Below are 18,025 nucleotides of genomic sequence, written 5' to 3'. Positions count from 1 at the left end.
GCACTTGGTTCCCCATTCTAAATGAACTGAATTTGGCTGTATTAAGTTTCTTTTTCTCCTTACAATTTGTAATTAACTTAATTAGGAGTCTATAAGTTGGGAATTTGATCAGTAAAAAATCAGTCGGAAAGAAGGGAAAAATACCACTTTTTCTTTGATAGCCAGTCAGCTGGACCACACCTTTCTAATGATTAACAATGAAATCTTGCCAACAGAACCACCCAGGGCTCAGTTACAATGGGCATCTATACATGTCCTCTAGGGTGGGAATGGGGGGAGGTGTTTTAATTAAAGTGGCTCTGAGAGCTGCTTCACTTAAAGTGCCTGCAGCATCACATGTATTTAGAGCCCTGTGTTTCAAAATGGCAGTGGGGTTGCTTTAAATACACAGAAGCTGCCGGAGCGTGCCAGTTAGCATGATCTGGCAGACTCGCAGCAGACTTGACTGAGTCTGCTAGTACATGTCAGCTCTATGTTCTTGGGGAACCCTAGCACAGTACACAGCCTCACCTCCTCCCCCCACCCCCACCTGAACAAGGACTCATTAGAGGAAGAACTTACAAAAGACAATGAAGATGCAGTGGGAGACACACCTAAATCCCTCCAGATAGGGGTGATAGGAGTGATTCAACTCCCCTGGCCTCTTTTATGTGGGAGATGGGACAGGAAAGCACCTTCAGTAGCATTCAGGATGGAGAACAGAGAGTCCAAGGCAAGGACCACACTGAATTCTGGGACCGGAGAAGCAGGGGAGCACTGCATGATGGGGGATCTCTGCTCCAAATGCTAATCAACCCACATCTGCACACACCCAGCTCAGCAGTTATCAGACCAGTTCTAGTCATGACTCCTTTATTGGTACCCAAAACACTGATGCCTGTCTGTTTTGTGAGCTCTCTCAGAGTAATGCCACCTATAGCCAGGAGTGATCAGTTTGTATTATCCAGCATATGAGCCATTGTTTACCCACAAACAATCCTAGCGTTCTCCCTTGAGCCATTGTTAAATTTCTACAAAAACCCCTGCCCAAGCTCAAGTTTCTGTTCTGGTGCTTGGATCCAAAAGCTGCACCAGCTCCACCCCTTTTCTGCCTGGAATCCCTTCAGTGGCTGTGCTGAGGACTCTGCCTGTCTGCCAGCTCCAACAACACCTGGGAACCTCGACTGGTTCAAGCTTCACTGAGTGGTGAGATCCCAGCTCTTTCTCTCTCCCTCTGACTCCAGGAACCTGACTTTTGTTCTCTGACTCCAGGCACAGCATCCTAAACCTGAATTTTGCTGATCAAACTTGAGCTAGACTTCCCCAAATACCTAACTGAAACTATGTAATACGGTAACTGTTTTATTTGTCTCTCTTGTATGGCTATTAGTATTGGTAGCATCATAAGTTCATATACCTGGCAAAAAATAACTTTTGTGGTCAAGCTGGTTGCTATAGTCTCTCTCTGAACCTCATTTATTCTCCCTTCCCCTTGACCTCCCCATTTGTTCTGCAGCAATGCTTCTTTTACCTAAGCCAAAGGTCCCTGTAATGCCCAAAACTACGGTGGGTTCTGCTCATCAAGGGAGTTGTGACAAAAGATTGGGACGTGCTGAGTTTTGAGGTGCATGAGGATAACAATGGAAAGTGCTGATTGGACCCAGCCTGCTTAAATGTACTTTGTTAGCATATGTGTATGTGTGGCTAACTGCATTTATTATTGTCCAGTAGGCCTGTGCAAAACAGCTAACATTTGTTTTGGATTCAGCCATATCAGGGGACAGTGATTTGATTTGGTGATTCAAATCACTGTCCCGATTCAATTTGACCAAACCTGATTCAGAGATTCAGCTGCTGCTGAATCTCTGAATCAGCCAGGCCCATCCCCCACCCGCTCTCCCAGCTCAACAATGGTTACCCCACTCACCCCAGCTCCCAGCACTTTGGAAAAAAAAGCCTCAACTCAGCAGGTGCTGCCAGGTGGGGGAGTCATCCCTGCTTCCCCCCACTGCCCCACACTGTGGGGAGGGCTCTGAATGAGCCCCCCGACCCCCAGTCTCCCCACACATGCCCTACATGGGCCAGTTCTGGCCCTTTAAGAAAAAAAACAACACAAGAAAACCCCTGGACTCACCCTGCCGGCTGGTGGGGGGGTGATCCCTGCTGCCCTCCACTGCCCCCCACCACATGGAGGGCTCTTAATGAGCCCCCAAAGACCCAAGGATGCTGCAGGAGTGTTGAGCCTGGGGGCTTTTTCTTGCCCCCCATGGTCCCCTTCCCCCTCCCCCAGGTTCCCCTTCCCCACCCCTACTCACCAGCTCGGAGTCAGCTGCAGCTATCCGAATCCAAAGATTCGGAGAGCTTTGAATCAATTCAGACCTTTTAATTGGTCCCCTGATTCAATTTGGATTCAGAGATTCAGGCACTGAATCAGGCCAAATCTCCTCCAAATTGAATCACCACCCAAAGCTTCACACAGCCATCTTGTCCTGCTGAAATAAGGGATGAACTGAGTTCAAGGCACATGCGGGTGTCAGCCTCTCAATACTGAATAACCCAGCCTGACTCAGCTGGGCTCTATTAGCCTATGTGTTTGTGTCTGACTGTATTTTATTGTTGTCCTGATGAACTGAGTTCAAGGCATATGAGGGTGTTAGCCTGTCAGTGCTGAATAGCCTGGCCCGGCTCAGGCATGTCTTGCTAATCTGTGTGTGTATGTGCATATATGTGTTTGACTGATTCAGTGGTTGGAGGAACCCAACCCCACTGAAATGGACTTGCAGAAGGGAGAGATACAGCTCCACACAAAAACACAAGTAACACAAGCAGCACAAATAATAGAATTACAGAGACCCCAGAAACGTACCCCTAATAAATGAGCACACCCAAAGTGATGGGAAAATCTGGTAGCAGCTCTGACGTGTGCTAATGTATAGGTGCCCTAGAATTCTTGCAGAGTAAATCCACTGCTATAGCAAAAGCCTGATAGTTACAGGATGGTAGTTATATTCCCTACCCTTGCTTCTTCACTAAAATGCCTTTGCCACAGCTAACTTTGGAGCCAGTAGCTGCGCACATTGGCAAATCTATGTCAGTGCTCTAGGGCAGTGGTTCTCAATGTTTTTTGTACCAGGACCCATTTGTAAGCACCTATGGCCAGTCCTGACCCAGTGAATAGTTTAAGTAGAAAACATGCAAGTATTTTGTCCCCAAAGTATTTATTACACACTACAAGTTGAAGCAGATCAACAGTCTTAATTTTAAAGACAGAAATCAACATCAACAGGAAAACATTAACTGTAGTATCAGCACATGGTCCTCCATTACTTCCAAGTGACATTCATCATTATGCAATTTGCACAATGCAAATTGCTGCTGCCCCTCACTCTCAACTCACAGCCCCCCAACCCTGCTAAAGCCCCTCACTCTTGACCCACAGTCCCGTGCCCCCTGGGCCATGCTGGTGCCCCTCACTCCCAACCCACAGCCCCCTGCCCTCCCCCAGCCCTCCCAGATAGGGCCCCCCAATGCCCCCTTCCTGCCTGGGCCAGAGCATGATGGCTGTGGCAACTCCAGCTCTTGAAGGTGGAGGCAGAGTGAGTCCACTCCCAGCACAGGCTGGACTGGGGAGGCCTGTGACACCAGGCATGGCTGGTGAACTCAAACTGGTGAGGCGGTGGAGCATCCCATGGGAGTGGGGGATGGGAGAGGTTTGCAGCTGGCTGGGCACTCTGGCTGGTAGTGGGGAGGCTGCAAACCCCGCCCCCCCCCAAGGAATGCTCCACCGCCTCACCAGTCTGAGATCACCAGCTGCGCCTGTCCCACACTGTGCCAGGCAGCCTGGCCACAGGACCCCCCAGGCAGCATCTCCCAGCCACTCTGCCCTGTGAGCATAGGCACCAGCCCCACTGGCCTGGACACAGAGCTCTCCCAATACCACTGAAAGGCTCCCCTACCCCTTCCCACACTGGAGAGGTGCCCACACCCTGCCCCCCTGCCCTGCCACAGCTCCAGTGTCCACACCCCCATCACATACCCATCCCCTCTACACAACCCTGCCACGCACATACACACCCCACCTCCCCTCCCCTCCCCCTGCAGACAGTCCCCAAGCCCTGGCCTGCCAACCCCCCCTCCCCATAGACTTACCTGCATGCAGCTGCTAGGACTGCTCCCACCACCCTGCCTGGCTGTATGCTGGCCATGTTGGTATGTGTACACAGATGCACATGGTACCCCCTGCCTCCAGTTACCCCAAGCAGCTCCTTGCACGCTGCAAGGCTACCAGCCTGCAAGGGGAAACTTGTGCTTTCCCACATTTTTCTATGACTGTTTCTGACCCTTTCAAATATTCTTGCAACCCACTTTTGAATTGCGACCCATGGTTTGAAAAATACTGCTTATGGGGACTTCTTAGGATACAGAAGGGTTAATCTATGTGAGCAGTCTCATTATGACATCAGGGGCTCTCTGACAGTCTCCAAGATGTCCCTGGCCTGCAATAAACCAATGTGGATTGTTCTTATAGTATTAGTGTTATTTAATTTATTAAAATAATCAAGTAGGTGCCCATTCCCAAAATCAGTGGTTCATGAAGGCATGTTCTGTCATTGAGAGCTGGTGGATCTATCTCAGGATCTCTGCCTCACTGAATATCACCCTATCTCCCTGCCTCCCTGTCTTCTATGAGGAGAAAGGCAGGACATGTTGGATTTATTTCCACCATCTCTAATAGCAAAGAACAGTAGGCTAGGCTCTTAGCAGAGTTATTTATGTGTTCCAGGGATGCCTTTTCTCACATGGTAATTTTGGGTGGCTCCTAGAGCTGTTAACCCCTGGATTGTCCACACCTTAATACCATAGGATTCTTGTACACATCACAATTTTTGCTTTTTCTTGTGTTCCAGCGGCGTTACTGTTTGCACATATGGATATTCCTGAGGCTTTCTGGTGCTCTAAAGTAAAACTCATCCAGACATAGTTTAGTTTGGTTCATCACGAATTAAAGTGTCGCATCCATGAATTTGTTACATGCAAACACAAAAGCACTCAAAGATATCAATATATCAGTATAATGAGCCCCTTTGTCCACCAGATGGCATTGCAATTTTTCTGTAGTTCACCCCTTTGCCCAGCAGATGTCACTTCAAATTGCACTTACAAATAGATGAGATTAGCTGCCCTGTTTCAATACCTGGGTGTAATGTGTTTCTTCAGATGTCAGGTGTTTTGCACACCAGATGCTGTGGTCCACCCAACCCAACATATGTTTATTATACCTATATTTGTCTATGTACCTGTATGGACACCCACACCCCTTGCCACTCACTCCCCCGACCATGCCCTAGCCAGGGTCCCCTGTAAGGGGGAGGGAGAAGTGGGGGGGAGGAGAGGGGAAGGGGCATATGATTGAGGGGGGCAGTGATATCTCAGTGCCCTGCTTCTGCCTCTCACTCCTAAGCACCTTCCCCTCCAGCCCTGCCAGCCTCCCCTCACTCCCAACCCACAGCTCCCTGCTCCCCAGCACTGCCGGTACCCCTCCCACAGCCCCTGCCCCCTAACCCTGCTATCCAAGCAGCCCCCACCCTGAGCACACATGTACACATATACACACACACACAGTGTCTGTTTACTGGGGAAGGGCTTGCTAGGGCCTGTGCAGGGAGCACGTGACCCTCGACAACCAATTATCTTGCCTTCTGCTCCCAGCCCCAAGCAGCCAGCCCAGGAAAGTAGTCTGCTGATGGCTGCCCACATTGAAAAAAAAGAAGGCAGAAATGTTCATTTACATAATTAACCTTTACAGCTCTATTAACCGCAATTTAAAGAAATAACTAACTGTTACTGATTCTTCAAGGTAAGCATTAGCAAGAATCAGGCAATATGCAATGAGTTCCATTATATTAGAAGATCTTTTCTACAAGCACAGGGAATGACCAGCAATAATAAGCAATTATAACCACATAAGCAACACTGCCTTTCATTGTTTCTGAGCTGGACAGCCCTTCTCTCTCCTTTCTCATGAATACCTCATGCCATGTTGCCCTGGCGACAGTCAGTCACATACTCGGCGTGCCTGTCTTGTTATTTCCCATAACCACAACACACAGGTACTGACGGTGCTGACAATCCTATTTGTCCCATCATTCTCAGGCTTTCCATGTAGTCTGCATTTTTTGGGTGGCGGTGGCGTACCTGGCGGGGATGAGAAAAAGGAAGGAAGGAAGGAATGGGGAGGGATTTTTTTGTGCTCTGAGAATCAGACGAGCAGATAAGAAGCATTCTGGAAAACCAGCCAAGAAGGGTGTGGCTACCTGTCTTCCTGGCTGTGTGCTTGTCCAAGTTGTTGGACTGCAGGCCCCGCTCAGGTGCAAACAAGTCACCACCATGCACTGCGTTGCCTTTCACCTTCGAGCATGACAATCCACGCCCCCCCATTTGTCATTTAGTTGTCACTTGAATTAATGCCCACCTCTCCACATTTTGTATCAGTTAATTCCAATCCCACAACCCACCCCACTTACATCACAGCACAGCCTTAACTCAGGTGTCAGCTCTGATGTCAGATGTCAGTTCCCCATGACTTTGCATACCTGCTATGGAGGATGTCCCTGGTCTATCCTCTTCATTGGACTGACTGAGGGCCAATTCTATTGAACTGCCACTGGTTTCCTTGCTTGAGGCAGCAGGTGGACTCAGTCATACCTATGCTCAGTGAGCTGGCAGGAGCAGAGGATGGCCTGTATCCCCCTAGTCTGGTCTGTGCTTGGCATTTGAGTACCTCCATTAGCGATTGGAGGTACCAATAAGATGGCACCTTACACATAGAGGTGCCATTCCAATGAGCTTTTGCTACTCCACATTAGAAAGCAGCTCTCACATTCTTTGCCTTCATCCTGCACTGGACTGCCATCTTGTTCTGCCCCCACTTGGCAAGTCTCTTGGAGACATCCAGGTATATGTGCAAGTTCATAGTCAGGCTGTTGCTAACCCTGAACTGTCTTAACACCTCTGGGTACCCCAGCACATTCCCCAGACTCTTAGTTTCTTCATAGGACCAAGTTGTTCTATGCACCCTGGTGGGCTCTCTTCTTCCCCTGGTCTTCTGTCTTCTCTCTTCAGCCTCAGAATCTTGGATCAATAAGGGGACCCTCACCTGGGCCCCTGGGCCCTCAATTTATAGGGCTCTTGTTCAGCAGGTCAGGAAATGTCCTGCCCCCAACCCTCATTTGGATGCAAAAGGTTTTGAAGCAAACATGCTGGTGCCACCCTAGCAATTTTATTTTGTTCAACCATACTCTTTTCCAAATACATCATGGTCACTGCTGGCTGGGGGGGGCGGGAAGAAAGGTTGGGAAAGGGTCTCCAGCATCATCTTCTATGTCAGTGGGTCACAGGGTCTGGGGTACAGGTTCTTATCCTCAGGCTGAACTCCCAGAACCCCCCCGCCCTTCACTCCCCTCCCCACTATCAGTGGTGGCTGGTGTCAGTAAAAAATGTTGCATTGGGGAAAATATGTTAGCACAGCAGTGCTACTAGGACTTTGAATTAAAAGTAGCAACATTGATTGTACCCCCGCACCCTCCAGTGAAAGATATCTGTTAGACCTGCTGTGTCTGAATTTCCAAAACCCCTTTCCCCAAAACCACTCATTCACTTGCTGGACTTACTTTGGTGACCCTGCAGACCCATTAAGCATGGCCACCCATTTTATGAATAGTTATAAATAACAGGTCATTTATTTCCCCAGACATGTAGGAATGTACACAGTGAGCTTTACTATAGGATAGGTAGAGTGGCACACCAGCTCAGCCCCTTGGTCACACCACCTCAGAAGACCACTACACAGCACACACACACACAAGCATGATAAGGTTCACACACAATTTTATTTGTCATTCCCTTTCCTTTCCCCAGAACTATGCAGGACTGAGTGCACCCCTCACAAGCTGAGGAAGGCATCAATTCCTGCAGCAATGTCATCCTTAGTATCCAGGCTTAGGGTCATGTAGTGCTGTGACAGGTATCCAGCCAGCCATTGGCAGAGGCTGTGTGGCAGATCAGGCTTGCCCCCCACCTCTCCCCTCCTTGTGCCATCATAGCTAAGTGTCATGAACCACAAGCTCAGGTATGCATGGGGCACCAGCAGGATCAGCATCAGCAGAGCATAGTGGCTAGGGTGACCTTCAGCCTGCACAAAGAGCTCATCCCACATACCTCAGGGAACATGCAGCAGTGGCACAGTCTGTGACCATTGCCACTGGCCGGGGGGGGCTGTCCCCTGGTTGTCTCCCTGGAGAATGCGAGTACTTGGGGGGGGGGGGGGGGCTGGCAGCTCCTCAGCAGGACCTTGCAACAGTTGTCCTACAGCCCCATGTGACATGACTCCAGGTGCCAAGGCTGTGCAGCAGCCCATCATAGTGGTTGCCCTGCATGGGCAGATGGTGGGGGACAAGGGAGAGGAAAGTGTTTGTGTGGGGGCTGCAGTTGCCTGTGGCCAGTCATCACCTGTCGTGAGACTGCCCACAGTGAACATAGCAAGGGCAGGGGAGAGGGTTTGGTTGGTAGTATGCAGCAGTCTCCTGGCCACTGTTTAGGACCAGTTGATTTAGCATTGTCACTGTGCACCACCATGCACAGCCAAGCAGTGATCTGAGGAGACAGGGGATTGCAATAGTTGCTGAACATCTTAGCTGAGAAGTGTTACAATGTTTCACAAAGTGTGAAATTTTGCTAAGTTTTACAAAGGGCTTTTGTCTTTTGTCTCTCAAGAGCCAACGTCTGCTTGTGAAGGAGAGTACAGCTCCAGGTACAGAACACCTCAAGGTTATGCTTACATGCTGCATATAGAAATTATGTTTAACTAAGAATATATAGAGAAGAAAAAGCATCTATGCCCACTGTTCTGTCAACGGATTGCAGCTTACCACTGCTTTCAGGGCTGGACCTTTCCTTGTCAATGAGGGATATAACCCAGCCACTTCACATTTCTAAGAGTGCAATTATCACCAATTTAGGGTGAGCTACCTCTCTTTGTTTTCCCACTGCAGCAAAAGAAGCAGTTGAAGGGGGATTGTTAACATCTTGTCCCTGGTCTTCCCCCTTCCCCTCCAACCCCACACACCATATCTGAGGCTAGCCAGGGCATGCTTGGCTTTTCTTTCTTACCTACATCCATCCCTCCCTTCCTCTCACCTCCCCACCCCCACACACATCTATATGCAGGCATTTTCACTCCTTCCCAATAAAGGAGGCAGACAGAAAGGGGAAAAGCAGCTTTATTCCACCTGAGAGCTTACAAAGAACACACATGTAAGTAATGGAAACGAAGAAATTAATGAAAGAAACAGATATAAATCCCTCTCCCATCAATTGGTTTTCTTTTCTAAGAAATCCACAGCAATAACCTGAAGCGGAGTTAATAATTTCACTCTATTTCCCACCCATGCATCCCCCATCTGACCCACCCCTTACTCCCAGAACTACAGTGGTGCTCTTCTGGCTGTTGCAGAAATCGCGGTTCGTTTCTCGGGAGGCGAAGAACTCTCAGACACACTATTAGCAACACAAAAGGTACATTTGCAAATAGGGTCAGAGCGAAGACAAAAGACCACACTCTGCCCTCAGAGAAAACTCTCAGCTGGGTTTTATCCCTTCCCTCCTGGGCACGTGTGCAGAAGCAGGAACTTTTACAACTCATTTCCGGTTCATACAAACATATATGTAAACATGTTGCTTCATACGTCCCATGTGCATTATAATTAACTACTTAAGTATGCGGGGCGGATAGGCTTATATGCATTAGCTAATTACGCATGCTTAGAAAAGCTCTCCAGGTTACCAAAAGTTCAAACCCACTCTTTCCCAAGGACACGATCATTAAAAATTGCAATTTCTCTTATCTGCATGAGAAAGCTAAGGAGTATGTGGTTTAGTGTTACAAAGAGAAAGTAAATTAGCGAGATGTCCTTGGTGGTGTTTCTGCTTATCAGGTACGAGATACAAACTGTGTAGCTTTAACAACACTCTATTCATTATGCATTTCTAATAATATTTCTATTTTAATAATATTTCTAACATGGCCATGCTGGCATTGGGGTGCCCCTCGGTTGACTCCAATGTGGGTGTGGGAACAAGCTCAGCTGTAATACTCCTGGATACCTCCTGAACAGAGGCAAGCTGAGTGAAGCTACTATGCACTTCCTGAGGTGGTAGGGAGGGGGTGCTTCTGAATGGTGCGTTTACTCACACACTGAAGGACATGATCCTTAATTCACGTGTCTCCTGCAGATCCTGACAGCACTGCACGGCCAGGTCAAGAAACTGGGCTGTGTGATTTAGGAACTGCTTCCTGAATTCTATGGTGTTGTCCAAGCTTCGATTCTCCCAGTCATCATCCATCCTAAGCACATCCCAGACTTCATGCCTCCAGTCATCCGTAGCAGCCATTCAGGTTTGTGCTGCTTCCACTAGAGCATCCATCATGCTTCATGAAAATGTGGCTGGCAAACTTTGGGGGGCTGTTATGTCATGAATGAAATTTTTTTAAAATGCCACGTACCCATAACTATGAAGGTGTCAACTGTGTCTCAGAACCAGTAGTCAGGGCAATCTAGTCAAGTACCATTTGCCAACAAAGCAATGGTGATAGGTGTCACCTGACACAAATTGGCTTCCATTGTCTGTACGGACAGATTGATAATATCCCACTGCCAATCATATCTGTGCATATGTGGTTGGCAGCTCTGCCTATAGGCAAAAATTCCCTTACCCTCACTGTGCCACTGAATCAAGCACTGAGCTGTGCTGGGGATTGGAGGGTACTGTGTCCTTGACTGCTAGAACTCCAACTTTGTTCGCAGTGAATGGTTGAATATTATCTGGGCAAAAGTGGAGGATGGGGGTCTATAACTTGATCTAGCAGGGTAGGGGAGAAGAGCAGGGCACTGGTGGCTGCAATGCTCAAGCATCAGTATAAATATAGTACGGGTGTTAATGAAGCCCCATTCTAAAACCAGGTGGAGGTCGAGTACAGACATTTGTTGGGAGAGGACTTGATAGTTCTGGAACCTCAATGCCTGCCTCAGGTCTTGAGGTGTTAATGGTAGCTATTGAGACATAGCACTGTCTGTTAGGGTAATGGTATTTGGATCTTGGGAAGCACTGAATTTGCATCTGAATAAAAAGCTATAACCTGTGGCCTAGCAAAGCTGCTAACCCCAAGGCAGAATGGTATGTTAAAAGTAACCTGGCAAGATGCTTAGGCAAACATTTTCCTAACAATATAATAGTGTTGTAAGTGATATAGCTAATTGTGTAAGGAGAACAGGATGCAGCCCACCAACTATCGTTAGGAGATAAAGCAGAAACAAGACCTTGGAGATGGTGAAGAAATCAGCAAAAAACCACAAGTGACCAAAAGAAGCAGGGGTCAGGGTCTTAAGCATGCGCTCATAGCAAAAAATATATATAAATAAGTGAAATGCATAGGCAATTCCATGATAATGAAACAAACAGTAAACAGGGGCAGAACTTAAAATGGGAAGGTATGAGGGTCGAAGAAAGGAGGGACAAAAGTAGGGTAAATGTTAACGAACATAAACCAAGGTGGATAAATATGGAAAGAACTAATGTTTGTGGCTGCTCCCCAGTTTTTAGGAAGCTCACCTGAAGCTGTCTTCACTTTAATAAAGCTGTTGACAAGCAATGTGTGCAGGTTGTTGGTGTCACTGGGCATAGCCCTAGGTAACTCAGAGGGATGGAAGACCACGAGTGTCGATGAAGTCCTTCTGCTCTGGGCTCAGACGAGCCAGGACCCCCCCTTGCCCACACCTTTGTAACCCTTTCTCTGGCACCTGTAATCTCCTGTCCTTCTGGAAAACAGGTGAGCTAAAACTGTTATCTGTGGAATGCAAGGGCACCGCTCGGAGAGAGAAGGGAGGAGGGAAAGGGGAGGAAGAGGGGGGCCAACTAGTGGAAAACTGACCAAGGTATAAAAATTACACGGTTGCAGGGCTAAGTGCGCAGGATTTGAGACTATACAGTCTCCCTCCGCCTTTTACTTGAGCTCAAATAAACTCTGTCTACTTCTCCCCCCAGTGTGTTTATTTGGCGCGACGCACACCGGGCGACGAACCCAACTGTTGCCTCCCTCGGGCATCTTGTGCCGGCAACAGTTTTTGGCGCCCAACGTGGGGCTCGAGGCTAATATTTCGCCTTGCCCGGATCCCTCCTGAGGTCGACGACTTGCGGCAACGACCAACGCCCAGCGCGCACCGGTGGTTTCATTGGGGGTCTCGGCGGAGACATGGTTTGATCGACCCCGGAGGGCACAACAGTGCAATGTGCTCTAATAGTGGAGAAGCGATCGTGGGTGACGGTGTGAAACCGGTCCCTCAGACAAGGTAGGATAAGCTCAGCATTGCCTGTTAAGACCTGGGAATGCCCAGTGTCTCCCTGTAGGACCTGGTGACGCCCAGTGTCTCCCTGGATTATGGGGCAGGGACAGAGTATGGTTGGCAGGGCATGGTGTACGCCCTTAGAATGCATTCTGACTAACTGGAAACTGTTTAAGTCAGATTTAATGACTAAAAATAATTTTAAAAGGTTTTGTACAATGGAATGGCCTCAATATCAACTGGAGGATCAGGAAAGGTGGCCTCCGGAAGGGTCAATTAACTACAATACAATCCTCCAATTGGTCCTGTTTTGTCAGCGGACGGGTAAGTGGAATGAACATTTGTATGCACAATTGTTTATGGCTTTACGAAATAAGACAGGTATTTTGCAGAAGTGTAATTTGACTCCGACAGGATCGGTAGTTGTCAGTGTTGAGTCTCAGCATTCCCCCCCAACCACTGTAATGCCAGAGTCAGCGTCCCCTTCGGCTTTAACACCTCCACCATATAAAAGCCAGATGCCCCCGGTTCCAGAGATCCCTCCCTCAGTGGGATTTTACCCTTTACTTACTGAAACTGTAATAGCCCGGCCTGGGGCAGATGGGCGTGCAGCCCAGACCATGCAAGTATACACCCATGTACCTTTTAACCTGGTGGACCTGGTGGCTTTTAAGGCACAGGCTGGAGAATTTTCAACTAGCCCGAGGAAATTTATTTCTGTCTTTGAGGGATGTTTAGCTAGTCACAAGCCTGATTGGGACGATTGTAATATCCTTATGCGAACCTCATTATCTGAAGTAGAGCGGAATCAAGTTATTTCCAAAGCAAGGGAGGAAGCACAGCGGAGGCATGAAAGGGATCCTGTCAATGTTCCTGGTCTGGTAGATGTGGTTCCCCTAGCAGACCCTAGATGGGACCCTAACAATTCTGTGGATCATACCCGTCTTACCTCTTACAAAGAACTACTTATGCATGGACACTCAGGCACTCGGCTGTCCGACAAAACAATTGGGCAAAGCTGTATGAAATAATACAGGAGCCAAAGGAAAGTCCAGTTGCGTTCCTACAGCGCATCCGGGACGCCATTCGGCAAAATACCAATGCAGACCCTGATGACCAGGCGACGGAGGCAATTATAAAGGGTATTTTTACCAGCCGTGCAGCCCCTGATATAAAGAGGAAGTTACAAAAGAAGGAAGACTTAATGGGTATGTCTGTAACACAAATCCTGGAGACTGCAAACAGGGCGTATACTCTCAGAGAAGGAGAAAAGGACAAGAGACAAGTGAGAATGCTAGTAGCAGCAGTACAGGCCGGAGTCAGAGAAAGGCCACAAGAAGGTGGGAGAGGCAGAGGTATAAGGGGTCGTGGGCGCGGGCGCCCTGGCCCACAAGAAAGACGCCTGGGACGGAACCAGTGTGCCTTATGCCGGCGAGAGGGACACTGGAAGAATGAATGCCCAGAGAAAGGGAGAGACTGCACTCCTGTAATGGTAGCAGAAGGACAGGAGTAGGGGTGTCGGGGAAACAGACCACCCCACCCCCGGAACCCCGAGTAAAAATGCGGGTGGGGAATTCAGAAATTGATTTTTTGGTAGACTCTGGGGTGGCACGGACCGATGTAAATCAACCTGTTCAACTTCCCATAGCGGACTCTCTCACTGTGGTAAGTGCCACGGGAAAAAAGACTCAGTGCCCAGTGTATGCTCCTGCAGAATGTGCTCTGGGAGACCGGGCTCTTTCTCACAAATTGGTCTACCTTCCAGATTGCCCAACACCCCTGCTAGGACGAGACCTGCTTTGTCGATTAGGTGCATCACTGCATTTTACCCAGGATGAAATAACCCTCACATTGCCCCCTGAAAATGTATGGATAATGACCCTAGCAATTGAACCCCCGGCTATGGACGCCCCCCCGGAGTGGAACCAGTGGGAAGACCAGGTATACCCTTTGGTGTGGGCAAGGGGGGTCCCCGGAAAGGCTACACATCAAACCCCCATTAATATCCAACTACTGCCAGGAAAAGGTCTGGTACAAATCAAGCAGTACCCAATCAAAAAGGAAGCCAGAGAGGGACTGCAGGAGACTATAGACCGTTTCCTAAAGTACGGCATACTGCGAGAGTGTCAGTTGGCCTGGAACACTCCTATCTTGCCTGTACTAAAGCCTGATGGTACATATCGACTGGTGCAGGACCTAAGGGCGGTTAACGAACAGGTTAAAACTATTCATCCCCTCATCCCAAACCCATATACCTTGCTGGCCTCCATAGGGGGGCAGTATACTCATTTCTCAGTTCTTGATTTGAAAGACGCTTTCTTTACGATTCCAGTTGACCCCCCCTCTCAGGAGATATTCTCTTTTGAATGGGAGGACAGAAAAGGGTTAAGAAACAACTTTGTTGGACAGTATTAGCCCAGGGATTTAAGAACTCTCCTACCTTTTTCGGCCAGTCCTTAGCTAAAGACTTGGAGGAGTGGAATAATGAGCGTGAAGTCCTCTTGTTACAATATGTGGATGATTTATTAATTGCTCCCGTAGATTTAAACTCTTGCCTTAATGCCACTGTAAGCCTCCTGAACTTTATTGGACTTTGAGGCTATCGAGTGGCTCAGTACCAAGCTAAGCTTTTGGAGAACCCTGAAGTGACTCTGCAGCCCTGCCCCTCCCTTAACCCGGCTACTCTCTTACCTGAAACGGAAGAACAAGAGCATGATTGTTTAGACATCATAGATGCATAGTACTCCAGCCGTCCAGACCTACAGGATCAGCCACTTCTGAATGCTGATTGTGAGTGGTACACTGATGGCAGTAGCATTGTTGTAGAAGGGCAAAGGAGGGCAGGTTATGCTGTTGTGACCCTCTATGATGTTGTTGAGGCCAAGGGTTTGCCCGCCAGAACATCTGCTCAACTTGCTGAACTGGTGGCCCTGACCCGGGCGCTAGAACTGTCAAAAGGGAAACAGGTCAACATCTATACCGACTCTAGGTATGCTTTTGGAGTACTGCATGCCCATGCTGGCCTATGGAAACAAAGGGGACTGCTGACAGCCCAAGGCTCCCCAGTGAAGTATGGACCCCAAATTCTCCGACTCCTGGAAGCTGTTCAACTTCCCTCGGCAGTGGCAGTAATGCACTGTAAGGCACATCAGAAAGAGGATCAAGACGTAGCCGGGGTAACGCCCGGGCGGACAGAGAAGCTAAAAATGCTGCCACCCTGAGGACACTGGGACCTGCTGACACCCATATGCACGCCCTCATCCCATCAGTGGGGGAGCTCCCGGATCCCCAGTACTCATATGAAGAAAAAGAACTAGCCGATACGCTTGGTCTCCAAGAAAAGGAGGGATGGCTCTGCTCCACTGACGGGAAAATCCTCCTACCAAAGAGCCTGACCCGACCGGTGCTGCAACGGCTACATCAAACTACTCACGCCGGAAGAGAAGCTCTCACTCAGTTAATGAACAAATATTTTTTAACCTCTGGACTTTGACCTCTGGCCTCCCAGATACAGGCCAGCTGTTCAATTTGTCAAAGAATAACCCTCGACCCAGTCTCTCAGCACCTCCAGCCACTTTGGAACCTACCCCAGGCCCAGGACTGGTTTGGCAAATAGATTTTACTGAGTTCCCCCGAACTCAAGGATTTAAGTATCTCCTCGTTATAGTAGATCGATTCAGCAGATGACCTGAAGCCTTTCCGTGTCGTAATTGTACAGCCAAGACTGTAGCTCTAAAATTCGTCCGGGAAGTAATTTCCCGCTTCAGACTTCCCCAGCGGATGGAATCTGACAATGGAACACATTTCACTTCAAAGATCATCCAAAACATCTCAGATGCCTTACAGATCCCCTGGAAACTCCATACTCCATGGCGACCACAAGCTAGTGGTGTAGTAGAACGTACAAATCAGACCCTCAAGTGTCATCTATCAAAGATCTGCCAGGAGGCCTCTCTGCGATGGCCCGATGCTTTGCCCCTTGCTCTGCTTGCTCTGCCCGTGCCCTCCCCAAGGGAAGATTAGGGCTTAGCCCCTTTGAAATTATGTTTGGAAGGGCATGGCCTATGAACGGGACGCCGGTTCTAGCAGGGGAGTGGGAAATAGGATGTAATATTTTGTCATGGTATATGTGCTCTCTGTCTGCTGTTCTTTCTTCTCTCCATAGGTACACTAAAGACTTGCAGCCTCTTCCGCTGGATGCTCCAGTCCATGCGTTACAACCGGGAGATTCCGTGCTCGTTTGTACCTGGAAGGATGAGCCCCTCCAAGAGAAGTGGAAAGGACCTCATACTGTCCTACTAGTTTCCCACACAGCGGCAAAGGTCGACGGACACAAGAACTGGATTCATCACGAGACAGATTTGGCATGATCTTTCTCCTGTCGTATGGAGTGGGCCGGTTAGCCAAGCTGTATCGTCAACTTTCTGCATTTCTTACAAAATTTGCCAATGACACTTTAGCTATTGAAAAGAACCTTAACTCCGAGATTTATCAACTTCGTTTATTACCTCTTCAAAACCATCAGGCTCTAGATTATGTTTTAGCATCTCGGGGGGGTATGTGCTCTAATTGGGAATGAATGTTGTACTTATGTCCCAGAAAATTCCCAAGATATTAACAAACACATTTTGTCAGCTGAACAGGCTTTTCAGCAGTGGAAAAGTCAGGAATGTGAACCCACTGTTTTTGATTCTCTCTGGAGCTGGTTGCCCAACCTCGGAGGCCTAGGAACGGGCATGCTTCACCTCCTGGTCACCGGTGTTGTGTTGTGTTTAATTACCCTCCTCTTATTTGCATGCTGTAATGCCCTCCTGCGCAAAGTCTGTGCATCCCCCTCCCCGAGCGCCTCACTATACCCCTGCATTGAAGATCCCAATCCTCAAACACTCAATCACTTTTTATCTTCAGAATATGAGAAAACTCAGCCAAAACTTTGTTGAGTATTCTCAAAGGGGGGAGTTGTTGGTGTCACTGGGCATAACCCTAGGTAACTCAGAGGGATGGAAGACCATGAGTGTCGATGAAGTCCTTCTGCTCTGGGCTCAGACGAGCCAGGACCCCCCCTTGCCCACACCTTTGTAACCCTTTCTTTGGCACCTGGAATCTCCTGTCCTTCTGGAAAACAGGTGAGCTAAAACTGTTATCTGTGGAATGCAAGGGCACCGCTCGGAGAGAGAAGGGAGGAGGGAAAGGGGAGGCAGAGGGGGGCCAACTAGTGGAAAACTGACCAAGGTATAAAAATTACACGGTTGCAGGGCTAAGTGCGCAGGATTTGAGACTATACAGTCTCCCTCCGCCTTTTACTTGAGCTCAAATAAACTCTGTCTACTTCTCCCCCCAGTGTGTTTATTTGGCGCGACGCACACCGGGTGACGAACCCAACTGTTGCCTCCCTCGGGCACCTTGTGCCGGCAACAAGGTGATGCATGATGGCATTGATCTGTTGTCTCCCTAGTCATTGGGCATCTCATGGAGTTGAGGTCTAACACTATCCCTCATACATCCCTGTTTCAAAACTGGGTTAGTGCAGGGCAGGATTCTTTTCTGGGGAGATCTTTTTTTCAAAACAGGGTTATTGCAGGGCAGGGCTGTTTTCTGGGGAGAGGATTTTTTTGTTTAAACCAGGCTTATTGCATGAAAGGCTTTCT

This window comes from Crocodylus siamensis, chromosome 8, assembly GCF_052110815.1.
Source record: "Crocodylus siamensis isolate JL-2025a chromosome 8, ASM5211081v1, whole genome shotgun sequence".
Classification (NCBI taxonomy): Eukaryota; Metazoa; Chordata; order Crocodylia; family Crocodylidae; genus Crocodylus; species Crocodylus siamensis.
Note: the sequence above shows the minus strand (reverse complement) of the source record.